The following is a 17,938-nucleotide window of genomic DNA, read 5'->3' on the forward strand; positions in this document are numbered from 1 at the left end:
TAATAAGATATTTTTAATGAGTCTTGTCCCAATAAGTTAATTAGATTCTTACAGTTGCTGTCAATTAGGAAATGGGGTGGTCAAAGGGCTGAACTTCCAACACCGTGTGACTCGATCAGAAAATCACGTGACGATTGTTTCTGTAAACAAATAGATGCATAAATAATGCATCCATCCCTGTTTTGAAACTGTTGCAAAAAACGAGCTGAGCCTTGAAAGCAGAAGAAACCAGGATTTTTTACTTTTCTGACCCAGAGTTTCTGACATGAATGTCAGGTGAGCTATTTCAGGTTTACTAGGCTCTTTGCTAATCTCATAAATCTCCCCCAGTGAATGAATCAAGTGTTTACACTCTGACATTTTAAGTCCAGGCTTTTCAGATGCGAACATTATGTTGACTTTCCAATTACTTAATGAAAACCCTTTCATTGAGTAAGTGATTGCAGCAGAGGCCACCCACTTGTGAACTGATGATAATTATCACATCTGTTTAGTGCAATCAAACTCAGTCATTTTTGCTATGAATAGAAAAACGAAAGAAAAAAATGAAATCCTTGCAGAGAGAGGTTTTTACTGAAGGAAGTCAGCATCGGCTTTGATGATTATGAAGCATTCCTGACTGCAGCACTTCAATTAACCGAGCGAGTATGTTACAAGCAGCTCGTCTATCAAGCTGTGGGAGGTTGTGTCAGTTCTGCAGAGTGGGGTGGGGGGGTGGGGGCTTTTGGAGATACTCCAGTGATTTAGTATTGTACTTGTAGAAAAGTTATGGCACTTGTGGGAGTGAAACTCTCAAGCCCACTCCAAGATAACCCTGCTGATATTATCTGTTTTTTTGTTTTTTTGAGGGGGAGCTACAGAAGACATCACACAACTATTTCACAGGCCGACTTGTACCCTCATGATATGTTAGCTGACCTTTACGTGTAAAATCAATACACTGCCCTTTTAAGTTTGAGACTATGGCTCTTATCGAGCTTTGCCGTGTTTTTACCGAACCAGTCTAAAGGATATGGAGGCATAAGTGCTGTACCCAGACACGTGTCCTGGCTTTTCGTCAGGCCCAAGGTGTGGTCCTACAAACTCGGGTGGATCACTTGTGCTCTTACTCTGTCATCGTGAAGCCGTTGTCATCCTCAGCCTGTTATTTGCCCCCTTTGGCTTTTAAAGACTTCAGTAACTAGTTGTGATAAAATGCCCCATGAACTTATACACCGCCTGCCTATTATCCTGTCTTTCTGCAGTGTCAAAGGAGACTCAACATGTTTTGTTTTTTTTGCCTAAGTAGATTGCAGGTCAATTAAAATGCTGTTGGAATCTGATAGCTGAGATGGCAGGCGGAGATGGGCTCCAGAAACCCTTACAGTCTGTAAGAGGAGACAGAATCGATGCAGATTGGAGTAAGTCTGTGTATAATGGACATTAGTGGGCAGAGCTTTGGCACAGGACACATTAGAACCAGGAGTGCTGAAGTCTGCCAACTGCTCCAAACATCCATTAGTGGGCCGATCAAACTGTGTTTGCTCAACACTTGTGTATTTGTTCACCACCGCCCCGGCGACACTGTAGAGAAACTTCTATTACTCGCTGAAATTGCAGCTTGAAGACCTCATTATGTTGGAGCGCTACAAAAATCAGCGTTACTGTGTAAGGAGATATCAACCTTGGCGGTGTACAAGTGTAGCAGCTGTAGTGGTGCGAGCACCGGGATGGCATGTAGAAACAGTTTTAATCCATCTGAGCGCAGCACTCTCTGTCTCTCTGAGGAGAAGGTAAAGTGGGCTCTTATGTCACAAGGCGTCACTTCACTTTTCAGGAGGTTGATGAATGAGGACCGAAATGGCCAGTGCTGAAACAGCAGACCACACACACACACACACACAGATGCACACAAACACAAGATTGATGGATGACACAAGTATTAGCTCCAGAGTTGAGGCTCTCTGGCCGGTCGGTGGCTGACGGATGGCTGCAGACGACCTGCAGCAGCAACAATTAGATGTTTTTATTGGTACCAGTCTGAACTCTGTAGGAAAAAACTCTCGCTGATCTCTTCAAATCGTTTCTGTTCGCAGACATTTTTCTTCCCCTCTCTTGAAATCGGAAGAGATTTTATGCCCCCCCCGCCACCTCAACCTTCCATCCAAGTGTGAAACCCATTGATTAAGCTGTTTGTTGATTTGCGTCTATTGGAAACCTGATTTGTGCCAGCAAGGGAAGCAAAACAGGAATTATTGATCTGGGATAAAGGCTCATTTGCCCCCCACTGGTGTGGTTTAGCTGTAATTTCCTTGGGATTTTCAGCGAAGCCAGTCTGAGATGTGAGTTTTTGTCTTTTTCAAACACCGCACGCATTCTTTCTTTCTCAGCCTTGTCTAAAACAACCACCTCAGCAGAATTGAATCAGCGATTTTTTTCAGCACGCCACAGCAGCAGCAGCAGCAGCAGCGGCTACACCTTCTGAGCTAATAACATAAGCAAAGATCTGTTGACACCCTGTTGTTTGGACATGTGTCTGATTTATAGATTAGATTTCCTCCACCCTCTTGGCCAGCTTCTTCCCCTCTGTGTGTGTGTGTGTGTGTGTGTGTGTTTTGCTCGGCGGAGTGAAGCCAGCTTGGAGGATGCGTCTGCCAGATGACCCTTCAGCAGAATGCGTACCACACAACGACCCCTCCTCCTCCTTCCTGCATCAGCTGACTGGTTTGGGTTAGCTGTGGCCGCCTCATCTCGTGTAAACGGACGGGAGAGGAACACTGAAGGCTGGATCGGGGTGGTGGGAAGTTTCAACCATGAGAAAATGTTTACATCACATCTCTGCATACTGTATCTCTCAGTGGTGAAACTATGGGATCAGTCCCTCCTTTTATAATTGGTGACAGATGTCTTCCCCCTCCTCTCTGTCCATGCCTCCATCCCTCTCTTTCTCATACACGCATGCAGAGTGGGTCTCCATGTTCCCAGAATTCTTCCGGGAACCTCTGGGATGCCGTCCCAGCCGAGCCGTGGTCTCGGTAACATAACTCCCACCACCCTCCGGTCCGAGCCCAGCCAGCCAGCCCTCCATCTCTCAGCGGTCCCGTCACACATGGATTGCCAGGGCTCAGCTGGCCCTGGAAGCCGTCCTGCGCTTATGAAACATTTGGCAGATTTTGAACAAAAGTTGCAAGTTTACAAACTGACGCTGTCGCTGGTTTCAGCTCGATTTTTTTCTGTGGGACTTGTGGGGCTCAGGCTGATGGGGCCGAATCCTTGGAGGTGATGCCTTCCCTTTGTGCCGCGGTGTCTTTGTCTGCTCTGCGTTATCCTGCAGAGAATTGGTTATGGAGGATTGTGTCCATCTGCTGAGTGAGAATTCTTGGAAACGAGATACAGGGCACGGATATAAAAAAAAAAAAAAAGAAGAAGAAGGACAGGGTTTGTCTTGTGGCTGATCAGCAGAAAAGTGAAATCAAGTCCTCACTCAGCATGAGTACGTGTGTGTTTATGTGTGTGAGCCCAGTTGAATTTTAAACATACAGTGATAAACAATGAATCCTGTGTGATTCTTACACATGCACGCGTCCTCAAGCCTCCCTCCGCTTCCCTCTGCGGTTTGACATTCAAAAGATGCATTGTGCCACTGAGCCTTTGATATTCATATTGTTATTAACAGGCTGGATCAGCATGAAGCTCGCTGTGTTTGGGGTCCTGGTGTTTTTCTCCCTCTGAGCGCAGACAGAAGTAGGTCAAAGTTTAGTAGAGCGTCCTGTCTGAGCAGGAGGATTGAAGGAGGAGGAGGAGGAGGAGGAGGAGGAGGAGGAGGAGGAGGAGGAAGGGGGTTAAAGGGCATCGTTGGTACCAGGGTCCTCTGACTTACCAATTAAAATCAGTCATGAAGCTAATGGGACCCAACTTATATCCAGTATTATTGGGGATTTCTGTTATTTATAAGTACAGTAATGAAAAGCTATAAGAAACTGTTGTACAGAAATAACAGATATGTTTGTGTTTCCCCTGCATAATAAATTCATACTGTTAATATCTGTGCTTATATATTATGTAGCCTATATTATTTATTGATATTTATTATATATTGAGAAAGGATACTAAAACATTTTAATTAAAAAAAGAGTACTTAAACTCTTCCCCCTCCAGTAATCTTCTTCCTCTCACCTTGCTGCAGTGATGTGACATACTTGAGCGAGTGCACTATAATGTCAGGTTGTTGTAGGTGGTTACAGGTGGGGAACGTCTACCCCCACCCATCAGAAGTGTTGGGTGCAGGGCCGGGGGGAAACCAGAGAGGGCAGCGCAGCACTGGTGCAGTTTGATGCTCACAAACTTCTAAATGCCGTTTCAGAAGTTGAATTATGCTAAAACATTATCCTGACAAAAATCCATTTAATGAGTAAATGATAAACCCGTTCATTATATCACTGATTGTTTCATGATAAAGTAATTTGCAACCAACAGATTTTCTTGCACATCATGCAGCAGTTTTAGTGAAGGAATTGTTATGTTTGTTGTTTTGCATGTTAACATTATCCAATCAGCACTGAACACATCATTTGAAACTGAGGCTGTGATACCAGACTGTTGAGCTCACTCTGCTGACCCCGCTGAACCTTTGGAGCAACACATAACTCGACAGATTAGGATATTTGGGTGACAGGTTGTCTTGTGATTAGGGATCGACACAACAAGAGGTCAGACTGTCGGGTTGGAGTTGAGAGGAGAGGAGAGGAGAGGGGCTGGAGGAGTGAAGAGCTAAGTCGCTTTTTAATCCAGAACAAATCCAAAATTTAGCATCGTAAAGTTTGAAGACATGCTGACACAATGACAAAAGAACAGATCTGGAATATTTGATGCTGTCTGTTATTGTCACTGAGTAAAACCATGTCCTCTCCTGGTTGTGTTATGTAAGAGAGCTTTCAAATATCTGATGTTATCATCTGAGGGGGAAACGTAAAGTGGGAGGACGAGATGCAGATTTTCTGTGAGCGTCTTCACGATAGAACCGGTGAATTTACATAATGGCTCATCGTCTGCTGGATCTCAAACTTCCTGTTAGTTGTCAAGCAGACCATGGATTTGCTTGTGTGTGTGTGTGTGGAGTTTAAAACGTAGCTCGACCCTGCCGTCAAAGATCAAATAGATAGATCAAGGTGGCGACGGCGCTGTACGGAGGAGCTGCAGCAAGCAGAGGATGCAGAGATGAACGGACGAAATGAGGCCAGTGTCATCACGTCTCATTTACTATGCAGGGTTGGGAGGGGGATTAGCCTCCTCACTTACATAACTTCATCTCCCCCTCCTCGTAACCTGCCCATATCCCCCCTCACTCTCCCCCATTATTCTGAGTGTTGGTCTGTTTGTTTTTGTTCTTCTCTTCGAGACAGAGAGAGACTGGAAATTGAGATTCAGAGAGACCACACAGGGATGAGAGATGATGAAGGGAGCGACAAATGTTAGAAAGAGAGGGGACGTGAGAGCAAAAGCTGCTGAGAAAGAGAGTGAATGGTAATAAAAGGTCTGCAGATAACACAAGAGGAAAAGAGGAAAGGGAGAAAAAAGGGGGGATGGGGGAGAACTGGAGGTGGACGAGGAGATGGTCTATTTATAGTTTATCCCTGCTGTTGGGTTAGACCGCCTGGCCCAGCACAGCACAGCTCAGCATCCATGTCAGTCCTGATGTCATTGTCCATTAGCTCTATATACACACATGCACATGTATGTACACCCACGGGGCAGATGCATACAGGCTGTCACGGAAATGTGGGTACACTGACCTTTGGCACTGTAGTACGAGAACATTACACACTGACGGATCTGACAGTGTGTGTGTGTGTGTGTGTGTGGAGTTAAGAGCCAGTCAGAGTGTGACATAAATATGCTGTGAAACATGGATGAAATTGCGTGCCGCTCAGCTCAGCCTCAGACAAACGTATTAGATTATTTTCCTCCCTGATTTTACCTCTTAATCTTGAGAATAAATTAACTGTGCAAAGTCTCTTATGTCCCTCAACTTCTTTTTCCATATTTTATTTTTTATTTTTTAACCTTATTTGTTTGTTCTTTCGTGTACATACAGCTACACGTGCAGGTGAATCCATGTGTTTCAGAGGGAGAAACGTGTTCTCTCAGCTACATCTGACTGTGGGCTTCCCTCCTGGCTGACTCTGATGACATCACTGCACTTGTTTATTGTACCTGCTGCGGGCGAATGCACACACACACACACACACACACACACACACACACACACACACACACACACACACACACACACACACACACACACACACACACACACACACACACACACATTCATATAATCTAAGTGAGTCACAGGCAGAATAAATAGTTCTTGTTTCAACCTAAACACAAGAGGTGTTCAGTGTTTCTGCAAATGACTTTCTTTTTGTAGTTTATTTATGTTTTTGGTGTATGAGTTATTTATTGCAGCGGTGCTTGCTCAGGGTTATTTGGCTCGCACATTAGTGTTCCTCTACACAAAAACAGGTCTTATTTTCTTACATTACAAATATTAAACACAAGTCCCCTTTTTATTTATTCGTTTTTGAGGGGGAAATAGCTAATAAAATTTGCTAAAACCACAAGAATTTAATGTTTTTTAATCAGCCCACTGTGGGAAACGTTGCATGGGAAGTTATTATGTGTGAGCTGAAGGCTGCGAGCACTGGCCAGCTACTGTATGAGTTCCTGGATGATTCATGGAACAGTCTCGGGGTTGCACAGGACCTCGTTTGTTTCTGCTGTTTCTGCCCCCGGCTCACCCTGCTCCAATAACACACTTAATGTGACTGTGGCAGAGGACACACATTCATGGACACGCACAAGCGCAAGCATTCACAGCGTGCACACGGGCAGGCAGACGTCCCCACGCTCGCACTGACACAGACAGTATATAGTATATTCACTATTCAGTCTCACGTTTTCACTCCCACCTCGTTGCTGCGACACACGGAGACAGAACTTGGAAATATATCATCTCTTTTAATTTTTCTGCTGTCTGATTCAGTCATTGTCTTCATTCTGTGTTTGTCACTTTATGGTCGAGTGGAGAAGAGTTTTCTCTCCACCGTAGCATGTGTGGAAAGTAACAATTGTGAAATATTGTTGAGTATTTCCATTTCATGCCGCTTAATATTTGAACATCTCAGAAGGAAATGTACTTTTTCTTCCTACATTTATCTGAAGTTACTAATTAATTTTCATATTAACCCTGCAGTGCAGAATTTTTGTCTCCCCCTTCTGGTAGTGGGAGTAATTACACAAACACAGTCTCTCCCTGTCAGTGCTCTCCAATGAGGGAAAGCTACACCAATTGACCCTTCGCCAACTCCTCCCACAAACGGCTATTGTCCAATCCTACGTTAGCAACCGTAACTATAGGCCTGGCAAGCTTTCCGCAGTGAGTCATTACCTTGCTTGTGGACACATTTTGAGACTAAAAACGAAAAACATTTGTTTGTAGAGAAGGATGTTGTTGCTGCTGCTGCTACTACGGCGGTGGCGGCGGCGGCAGCAGCAATATAGAGATGTTCAGATACGAGCAGACTTTTTTTTCGACTTGAGCAAGTGTAAATATGGGGATAACCATATGTTCACCTCCGAAATGACAGCTGTACTTTTAGGGCTTTTACCTGGGCTTTTAGGCGAGGGATCCTCCAGGCAGGGACTGCTTTCACTGACTGATACAGCGGTGGGAGAAAAAAAACAGCAGCCAAAGCTGTATGTGGTTCACAATCGCCCCAAAACTTGCAGTTTGACAATGTTTCATGACCAGTGAGATGACCTAAATCTTCGTGGGTTGATAGACGGTAAAATTACCAGTCCTTACTGCTGCTCTGTACATTGTCCAGTCGTGTCGTTGAACAGATGTTTTATCCTCCTGCGTGAGTCACGTCACTGAAAACTATGAATGATCTTTGTGACTTCTTCTATCCAGAAATTTGCTGATATTTCCTTTGAAATCGATACCAAATACTGCCAGGAGCATGGCTGGGAGTGAAAGCTTGCCCGCCGTAGCAACAGTAACCAAGGGGGCGGGGCTTACGCGAAGGGTCAATTGTAATCCACAGCCACAGTCCTTCCTCTCTCCTCCTCTCTCTGCTCTGGGCTGTAATCCTCCCGCTGAACACCAAGTTTCTCTTTTATCTAGAACATCAGAAACTTTTCTTGGACACTTATACCCCTTTCCCACTGGCCAAAAAACCCGTTTAAACCCGCTAACAATCGGCTTTTGGTGGCAGTGGGAAAGGCGCACCGAGCCGCGTCGACCCGCGTCGACGCGGGTCAAACGACTCGGCAAGCGACGCGGGTTAAAATCGCCTTTAATCGGCTCGGCTCCGAACGGCTTGCAGTGGGAACGCCAGACCCGCGTCAACCCGCTAATTTACGTGATGACACTGAACGTTACGTGACGCTACGTCATCGCGCCGGTCGCGTCTCATATCACGTACCAAAACAAAGCTCTGCTCCGCTCTGCTCTCATCCGAGACTGGGATCAAAACATCAGAGAAGACTGACCAAAAACGATAGAAAAAAAGAAAAGAAAAGAAGCGACAGTCTGTTTAACTGACGTGTTGTGCCGCGGACGTCCGTCATCCGGCCGCAGCAGACTCTCTGTCCTCCGCGGTCCTGGTGCTCCAGGTCAGCCAGCCAGAGAGTCTGCCTCGGCGGACGGACACTCCGCGGCGGGCGGCTGTGGCATGACTGTGTGTGTCTCTTGCACCGCGGATGAGAGCGGGGCGACTGGTTTATGCTCTGTCTGATCCCTCAGCGGGGGGGCAGACTCGGCTCATTTTGGTCAATGGGAAAGGGGCCAAATGCCGATTGTTAGCGGGTCGACCCGCGTTTAAAAAACCCGCGTCGACCCGCTAATTTTAGTGGGAAAACGGCTTTACAAGGTTTTTTCTGCCATCGGCCCACTCCGTCTCTGTCTCTGCTGCAGCCGCTTCCCTTTCTCAGCTCTGGCAAACCGATCATCGCTGGTCGACATAAAACGCGTTGCTCCAGTGTGAGGATGTTGCCACCGGCCTCGGACTAAAAACTCTGGTATATATACTGGTACCTGGTGCTGAGGCTTGAACGTTGCGTGAACTCGTGTGGCAGTGGCTTGAATGTAAAGTCCCCGACCCCATGCAGCTTTAAGATTTCCCATGAATAAAACATAACCTGATGAAATACACCACATTGGTTTCTATTCAACAAAAGAAAGGAATATCTACACATAGTTTCTTGTCACGTTTCACAAAACAGCTTTGAAAAAATGATAAACACACATTTGTGTAGCAGAACTTTTCTTTTCTTTTTCTCCAAACTGTATGTAGTTGTTAAAGACCGGGTAAACCAAATTCAGTATTTTTCTTCTTATCATATTAATTAGGCCTTAAATGTGTCCCTCAAAACATGTAAAAAATATTTTTGCCATTCATCATTTCCTTGAGGAGCTAGGACTCAGAGACTGTTCTGTGTGCAGGTTTTGAATGGGCGGGCTTAAATCGAAGGCCGCTTTACGTAAAGCGGCCGTACTTACATAAACCCGCCCCCTGCTCCGCTCTACGTATAAATACATTCAGCCAACTGACTTCTGTGGTTTTCCGTCCCACTTGCTCTTGGTTTACCCGGCCTTTAAGCTACAACATTAAAACACTACAACACATAGACGGACCACCAATAACATCAAAGTATATTACAGTGCGACATCACACCGGGTCCCTCTGATAATTAGTTTGTTCACTTGGAGTTTACTGCAGGAGTTTTACTTTTTTACGTTGTTGTATTGGTGAATTTACTCATGAATCTGAGAACGTCTGTGTGAGGTTGCATTTGTTTCATTTGACTGTCCAGGGTTGTTTCAGTGTGTTTCACCGATCAGCCTGTGGTGGTCATGGATGATGAAACATGATAGAAATGAAAATCTTTCACTTGTCTGTAGCGTGAAATGCAGCAGCAGCAGCAGCAGCAGCAGCAGCAGTGACTCTCACGCTGTTTGTCTCATTTCGATTTCCTCTTTCAATGCACTGTTCAGCTAGTGCAGCCAGATGCTGACAGGTGCTCGACTGTGTTTCTGTGAAATATGTTCAGATCTCTTGTCAGACAGTCCCATGCACCCCCACCACCACCACACTATGCTCCTCCTGCTCTGAGCTGAGAAAGAGGGAATCTGTGCATAGAAATAATGTGTTTGAAATGATGGAAGCAGAAGCCAAAGCCGGAGAAACAATATGAGAGGAGACAAAGTGTGTGTGAATGAAAGGAGATGATTCACATCCTCCGCACAGACAAATTGTTACAACAGCAGTGCCTGGCTGACAGAGCTGGAGACAGACAAAAGCCAAGATTTAGCTTTTGGCTGCGGCTGCGGTTGAAGTGCTGAAAAGGCAAATGAAAACTTTCCTACAGTCTTTGTCTCTCTTGTGTTAATCCCCCCCCCCCCCACTCTCTTTTATTTCTTCACTGCGGTCACCTTTTGCTTATTCTTGTCTGATGCCTCACTCGTCCCCCCACAGAGGAGCCTCGTTAGTCAATTAGTCATCATCAGGCGTCTGTGAATACGCAGAGATCGCTCTTTGTTCCTGGTGAGGTTTTCACAGCAGAAGGTTGATCATGTGTGGCTGTGAGTGAGCGTCAGCTGCTTCTCCTAAGATCGGTCGCAGAGATAAACTCCACCCACCGCTGACACCGAGGTCGTTCTCCTGTGTCAGTGGTGGAAAGCAACTGAGGACGTTTACATAGATGCTGTAGAAGTTTATTTTTAAGTTTCCATTTTATGTCACTGCTTTTATAGGAGCTCACAAAGGAGATTTCCATCTCCTTTATTGGTTGTGACACCTTACAGAGGTCTTATTAAGACTTTATAATCAATTATTTCTCAATAAAAGCAAAGATTAGCCCTGAAATAATAAATAGAATAAGATAAATAAATGAATAACGGCACACATTTGTCCACACAGATTGAACCAAACTGCAGCTATATGTTAACTCATTGAGTGCCGCGCTCCTTTCCAAAGTTTTAGTCAAGTGTACCGGCAATTTAGACCATTTTTGACTTTTTATGTAGAGCCACAGTGTATTCTATATTATTGCCACCAACACATACTGTGGCTCAATTGAAAGGTTTACCTTAATGCTTCAAGTGGCCACAAACCGTTTGTTTCTACGTGCCTCTGTTCCTGAGAAAACTCAAGCTAAACATGGCTGGGTTTCACCAAAATCCCTCCTTTTTTTCTAGAAAAGGAGATAGAGCGTCTTTTATGAAAGCTGCGCTGTTTGTGTCTGTCGCTCTTCTGACACTCGCATTTCTGGATCAAAGGGCTCGTATAAGATAAATATATACAACAGTTGTTGTTCTATTCACAAAACCACCATCGGGGGCGGGGGGGGCGCCACTAAACAGCAATAACACAGACGCACCGTGCCGTGTCACAGCTTCTCCCCGCGGAGCGTGAGGGTCAGTCGGCCACCGCGGCTCGGGAAGACCGGTCCCGCCGGTGGTCGCGGTCCTTCTGTGGTTCGGGTCGGTGATGCCGGTCTGCTTTGGTCCAGAGACCATCAGATTTTACCGCGGGAGGACTTTGGGGAGGACACGGTGTTGCTCCAGCTGAAGACCGGGCGGACTGTCGGCTGAGAGCTTCCTGGTTCAGCTCCGAGCAGCTCGAGCAGCTCGAGCTGCAGCGCGGGTGAGAGCGGAGCAGCTGCAGAGCAGCTGCAGAGCAGCTGCGCTGCATCTGCATGCAGAACTCCGTTTGCAGAAGCCGAGTTATGATAAAAACTTCCAGATCATGAGCTGTCATGTGACTTTGATCGTCATCTATTTCAGTTCTCCTCGTCGTAGAGTCCCCAAATTTACATATAATGTGTATTAAAGTGTCTATTTTCATAATTTTAAAAAAAAGCAAAAAACGTAAAATTACGTTTTCGGCACTCAACGCATGGGAACGAAAAACGAGAAATTACGTGGTTGGCACTCAATGAGTTAAGACATCCCAGCTCCACCTATAGCAGGTAAATGCCATGTGCACCTACATTATTATACACAATAGTAATGCTGTAGAACAAATGCTTTTACTCTAAATGCTTTTACTTCTGTTATTATACTTAAGTAGAGGTTTGTCTGACTTGTAGTGTAGTACTTTTACTAGTGCTTTTCCTCAGGGTGAAAATTTGATGATGAAGGTGAAAGAAATACTGTAGTTTAAGGAATAATTTAAAACAAAGTTGGAGGGCACGGTTGTGCAGAGGACGTATTAAAACCAGTCATTTCTGCTATTATTTGTGACAACAGCTTCCCCTCAGGTCTGAATATTGAAGCATTGTCATTGAGAACAATGGGCAGACTCAGAGAGACTGCCCCCTAGTGAAAGGTGCTGAATCTACAGCGAGCCAGACCTGAGCTTCTTCATCAGAAGCTAAGTGCAAAATAAGAGGACTGGAGTTTAATACAAACAGCAGATAGACCTATCAGAGCGGCCCGGGCCAAATGCAGTTCCCATTGTTTTTTTGTCTACCAATGAGATGAATGGGCCTCATTAATCACGGCCATTTGTCTTCAGTTGTAAGTCTAGAGGTCAGTGATTAAACCTTGTTCTCTGTAACGTGGCCAACTCTCTGTCTCTCTCTCTCTCTCTCTCTCTCTCTCTCTCTCTCTCTCTCTCTCTCTCTGTCTTCCCCTCCCTCGCTCAGGGGATCAGAGGGAGAGTTGCGTTTCGCCGCTGCTCTGCTCTGCTTTTCATGGCTCTGATGTTGTCTGCCACCAAATCCCTGCTGAATAAAAGTCAGAAATTGAAGCAACAAATCATGTTTTATGTATATGTGCTTACACAATGAAAGCAGGCTGGAAAGTGGGCCAAGCATCACACGGGGCATATTATGGCAACAAAGCAGCTTTCCACTTTCTTGGAAAAAAAACGACAGTGGCAGCCGTCAAAGTGCAGGGCGCAGAGTACAATGTGAGTGTTTGGTTAATGACAAAGAAAATAAAAAAGACAGATACATAGAAATTACATTACCTGACTGCTCAGTTCCTGGTGGAGGTGTTTTACTATCCCCACTGATTCTGTTGACTCCTCGGCTCCATAATTTAATACAGATGTCCAACCGTCAGTGGTAGCTATCACTTGAATATCTCTGGTTACATAGTGATTATTTCATATTATATTATATTCATCATCAACTCATCTATTGATTATTATTATTGATTAATGGTTTGATTCATTACATCTCAGAAAATGGTGGAAAATCTTCCCAGAGTTTCACCAGTGGTCGAGAAAACGCCCTTTGAGAAGCAAAAAAATATTTATTTTTTTGCCTTTTAGCCTGAGAAATAAACCGAAACAATAAATTAAAAAAAAAATATTTCAGTTTTCTAATTGGTAAGTGTGGGCAATGTTGAAAAGCACTGAGAAATGTTTCATCAATGTGACGAGGTCTCATGATGATTCATGTGGTGTGTAATTTACTGGGTTAGCCAAAAAACAAACACTCATATGTGGTTGTTAAAAAGTATTTTTTTTCTCCCTGTCAACAGAAAGTAAACAAGTTTTTAATCAATACCATGTTTGAGTAATTTCTCACAAAATCTGAAGATTTTCTGGTTTTAGACTGTTGACAAAAGACAACATTTGAAGCCTTGGTTGTTATATTCATTGGTGTGTATTGTTTTGGATATATCAGTTATTTTCTGTACATAAACAAAACTATTAATTGATTAAACTAGGAAATAATTGGAATATTATTAAACCTTTTAAATATTTAAATGTTTCCTATTAAAGCAGAAGTGAGTGATATATTTGTGTTAATATAAGTCTTAAATAGTTATATCTTCTGACAGCAATCACTTACATAGAGTGTTTGGACTGAAACACGGGTCTCTCAGTCCCTCTGCTCTGCTCTGAGCCGAAGAGAAAACATTTATCGTATCCTACAGTTTTTATCCAATGAGGAGAGAGAACGGCATGCAGGGCTGTGTGTGCAGCCAAGGAACGCCGTGAATGTGGTGACGTAGGGACGAGGACTGTTATGGTGCGTTCAAGGAAACTCGTATTTTTCCGACCGTGAAGTGGTACCAGTTCGATCTGGTACGAGTTCACCGGTCGGAAGTTACGAGTGGCCGTTATAGTGACTTTCACCGGTAAAACAGGTCGGAAAAACACGAGTGGGTTGCCAGGAACGCTACAAAGTCGTAAGTTGTGACTTGAAGCTGTAATTTACGATTTCAAAAGCCTGCCTGGAACGCAGCATTAGCGAAAACGACCAGATCACTCACTTCTGCTTTAACATGTACTGTATATTATCATACACATGACATTGACATTTCATTATACAGTGACTATAAGGACACATTGAGTTGTGGTACTGGTTGCCCACTTCTCAAGTTGTCCACTCTGTGAGCTCCCGTGTTTCACACTGGGCTAAACATTTCTCTCGCTTCATTCTGGAGGAGTCACCTTGGCTCTGGTGTATAGCCACGCCTTTTGTGTGACGGCAGCTACTTTCTCCTTCACCCTCCTTTAGTCCTCCCTCATCATCAGTGCAGCATTGCCCTCCAGAATGAGGAAGCACAGCAGTGGAAACCTGAAATAACCCACTAAGTATAAGACCAGAAGCTCGACTGCGATTAACAAAAGTGAACCCACGGCGACCAGGAGCCCAGGCTGCGTTACCTTAATCACACTCAGCTGAAGTTAATACTGCAGCATCCTGAGGGAGTAGCACCCCTGAGTCCTATTGTCATTGTACTGAGATAAAGTGTCATCCCTGCAGTGAGGACATATGCTGCTATACTGATATAATCTATCCCCCAGTGATCTAAAGGATTAATAATCTCCCTCTAATCTGTACCTATGGGTTCACATCAGCTCATCATACAGGGCTGAGATGTCATCTGCTGATTAGAGATGGTGCATAGAAGAGAGGTGTGTGTGTACGTGACGTGTGTGTACGTGCGTGTGTGTGTGCACGTGGTTAAGAGCTCCAAGCCCTTCAGAGATCATTACAGCATCATAGGTCGTGTCTTTTGGCCTTTTGATGGGTTTTATGGAAATTAAAAGATGTAAAGCTGAACATAAGCAGATCTATGTGTTCACGCATATGTTTGTATGTGTGTGTGTGTGTGTGTGTGTGTGTGTGTGTGTGTGTAAGTTTCAAATAACTGTCTAAAGATCTTCCCTTGATTTTGGACACACTAGCAGTCTAGCAGTCTGGAAATGTCAGCTGTTCTCCATATCTCTGATATCTTGGTGGGGTGGGGGTGGGGCATCTAAATTAACCTAACCCCCCCCCCACCCCAACCATCCTCTTATCTTACCAATTTTACCCCCAGCCTCGACCCCTGTGCCCCATGAGGGAAGACCTTGGCCATCTGTGCTCCTGGGGGTCCCTTGTTAGGACACACTGATGTCTTTACCCCCCCTCCCTCACGGCCCCCACCTCATGCTCAGCTTCACATGATGACACCGGGGTCTCGCTGGGGTCCGCAGTAACAACAACTACAAGGCACATGGCCATCAAATCACGCATCAATTTGATGCCTGATGCTGAGACACTATAATCATCTAATGGCAGAAATTCCACATCCTGTCGGCCACTTTAATCAGTCGCGGCCTGAAGCCGAACTGACCTCCAGGTTTCATGGAAATCCATTCATACGTTTGGGAGATTTCCTGCTGACACATTTCCTGTTTTGTTCCATATTGAGGCTTTTTCAGCTTCTTAAAAAGCAACAGCTATGAAGAAATTTAAATATTTATCAGTAATTGTCTTTTATGTGGCCGCTCCTTAGAATGAAATTGGTTATATTGATTGAATTTACAAGGTTATGCATTGTGTTGTGCTTTCCAAATGAAATGATCTCTTTTGTAGCATCTCTTCAGCTGATTTCTTTCAGTAAATGCTGCTGGGGAAATCTTCTTTGTTTTCTGTTTCTCTATGCAGAGTGGTGGCGAAGGGAGTACACTGCGCACAGATTTCGCTCTACCTTAATTATCTGGGGTAATATCATTAAAATTTAGATGCATATACCCTCCATTTGTTTGGGAGCCATGTGACATTTTTATCCACTGTTGATCAAAGTTTGACCCAAATAGCTGTTTTTTTTTCTTCTTCTGTGCAGCCAAAACAACAACCTCAAACTGCGTCTGACAAGATTTGTCTTGACAATACTTTTTGTGAGGAGGAAAATGTGTTTCCTACAGTCTGTCTGTTTGTGACAATGGTGTGTGTGAAAGGGTCCAGTCAGCATCTGTTCATGGTTCCTGAAAACAACAGTGAGGTCCAGCCGCTGTGGCACGACTGACCCCTGCACCAGGACACATGGGACCAAAATCAATAGTTATATCGTATCACTTATCAGACTGTAACAAGCTGAGTGATTACCTCATCAGCTCCTTGTGCGGAGAGCAGTTTGGGAGGAAGCGAAGACAAACGCTGATGCTCGTTAATTCAAACTTCACAAGCTTTTTGTTTTGACCAAATACCCTGACTCTGTAGTGATTTTGTAAAGCCATCATAAATCAGGATATTTTGTGGAAGAATGATAATTGTAAAGTGGATGTGGTGAACAAATACACAGAGGACTTCATTGCTTCTTGTCGTTTTGTGCTGTAATTTGTTTTGATTAACTCTCATTCTGCCCATAAAACCAGGAAACATGATTTGAGCTAAAGCCGGATATTACAGAATAACCCAAATCGATACATGACGACGCTCTGCTGCCTTTTTATCTCTGTCTTTTTTTCTAATTTCCTCCTCTGCTTCTCTCCTCAGCCCCTTTTCATGAGTTGCAGTGAGGTAGTTGTCGGTTCTCCGCGCCTCATTTAGAAGCAGGAAGCACCTGCAAACTCACACAATCGCAGTGTCACAATCACAATGTACAATGGGGAAATTAGAGTTTGTATTGAAAAGAGAGAAGCATCCTTTTTTGTTTTCATGTTCGAGCCGGGGTCATCCTGAGATAGGCATGGTGGTATTGTTTAATTCTTTGATGCTTCAGTTGCCAGTTTCATAAAGATGGATTTAAACTATTGACCATTTAAGACCTGTGGAGGAGACGCCGTGGTCTCTTCATGTACCAGCAGGTTTCAGGATTGCTGTTAACTCACCAGGCAGGATTAGGATAGTTTCCTTGGACAAACAAACCTCTTTTCCCTCTGTGTGTCACTGATTGTTGGAAACACGGCTTTCAGTTCAGAAATAGCCCGGGGGAGGGGGAGGCTAACTCTATAGACTAAAATACATCAGCCTTTTTTTGGAAAGAATTTGCTGGTAGCCAGAAACACAACAAATGTTTGCTGGGTTGATGAGGGGGGGAAAAAGTGGGATGATATGTCAATGATAACTTATTGATGCTGCTCCCAAGTGGCCAGAAATAATACGTTTTTATAGGTGTGTTTTTTTTTAGTCAACAAGTTAAACATTAATGCTTTGTGTGTTTCCCTTCCGGCAGAGCGCAGGAGAAGACGCCCAGAGAGAGGAGCGAGGTCCTGGGATGAGAGCTCCCTGTCTGCTCCCCGTCTCCCCCAGACCTCCAGGAGGAGCGCGCTGGGCGACTACACTCTGAGGTAAAGAGCCACACACAAAAAAAATAAAACACCCTCCGCAGACAAAAGCCCGTCTCTGACGACGTTGACCTTCAGCATTTGCTGACTCAAGCGTCCCTCTCCACTCCTCCCACCTCTCTTGTTCTCTCTCCCGTTCTCTCCCTCCCTTTCGGTGTTGTTCTTTCTCTCTCCTGTCTGTCTGTCTGTCGGAGGGGCGGAGCCACTCGGGGACATTGATCAATGGTTGTGACTCGGTGTGGGCTCAGTTTGGACTGATGCGCCGTGGTCACTTTGTCACAGACCCGCACACACATTTATGGAAATAGGGGTCTTGGCCTCCGTCTTTGAAGTGTCTGTTCAGGGACTGGGTTTGGAGATGGATGGTGGTTGGA

At 44.7% G+C, this 17,938-nt stretch overlaps 1 protein-coding gene across 3 annotated transcripts in view; it reads left to right on the top strand.

Moving 5' to 3' along the window:
• LOC310998483 (leucine zipper putative tumor suppressor 2 homolog) overlaps nucleotides 1-17,938 on the top strand; it is a 61,873-nt gene that overhangs the window by 20,233 nt on the left and 23,702 nt on the right. For all 3 annotated transcript variants that reach the window (XM_083988561.1, XM_083988560.1, XM_083988562.1), the window contains one exon: nucleotides 17,453-17,567. The gene's annotated coding sequence lies outside the window, so the exon portion shown is untranslated. The remainder of the gene's footprint in view (nucleotides 1-17,452; nucleotides 17,568-17,938) is intronic.

This window comes from Trachurus trachurus (genome assembly GCF_905171665.1).
Source record: "Trachurus trachurus genome assembly, chromosome: 15".
NCBI classification, from domain to species: domain Eukaryota; kingdom Metazoa; phylum Chordata; class Actinopteri; order Carangiformes; family Carangidae; genus Trachurus; species Trachurus trachurus.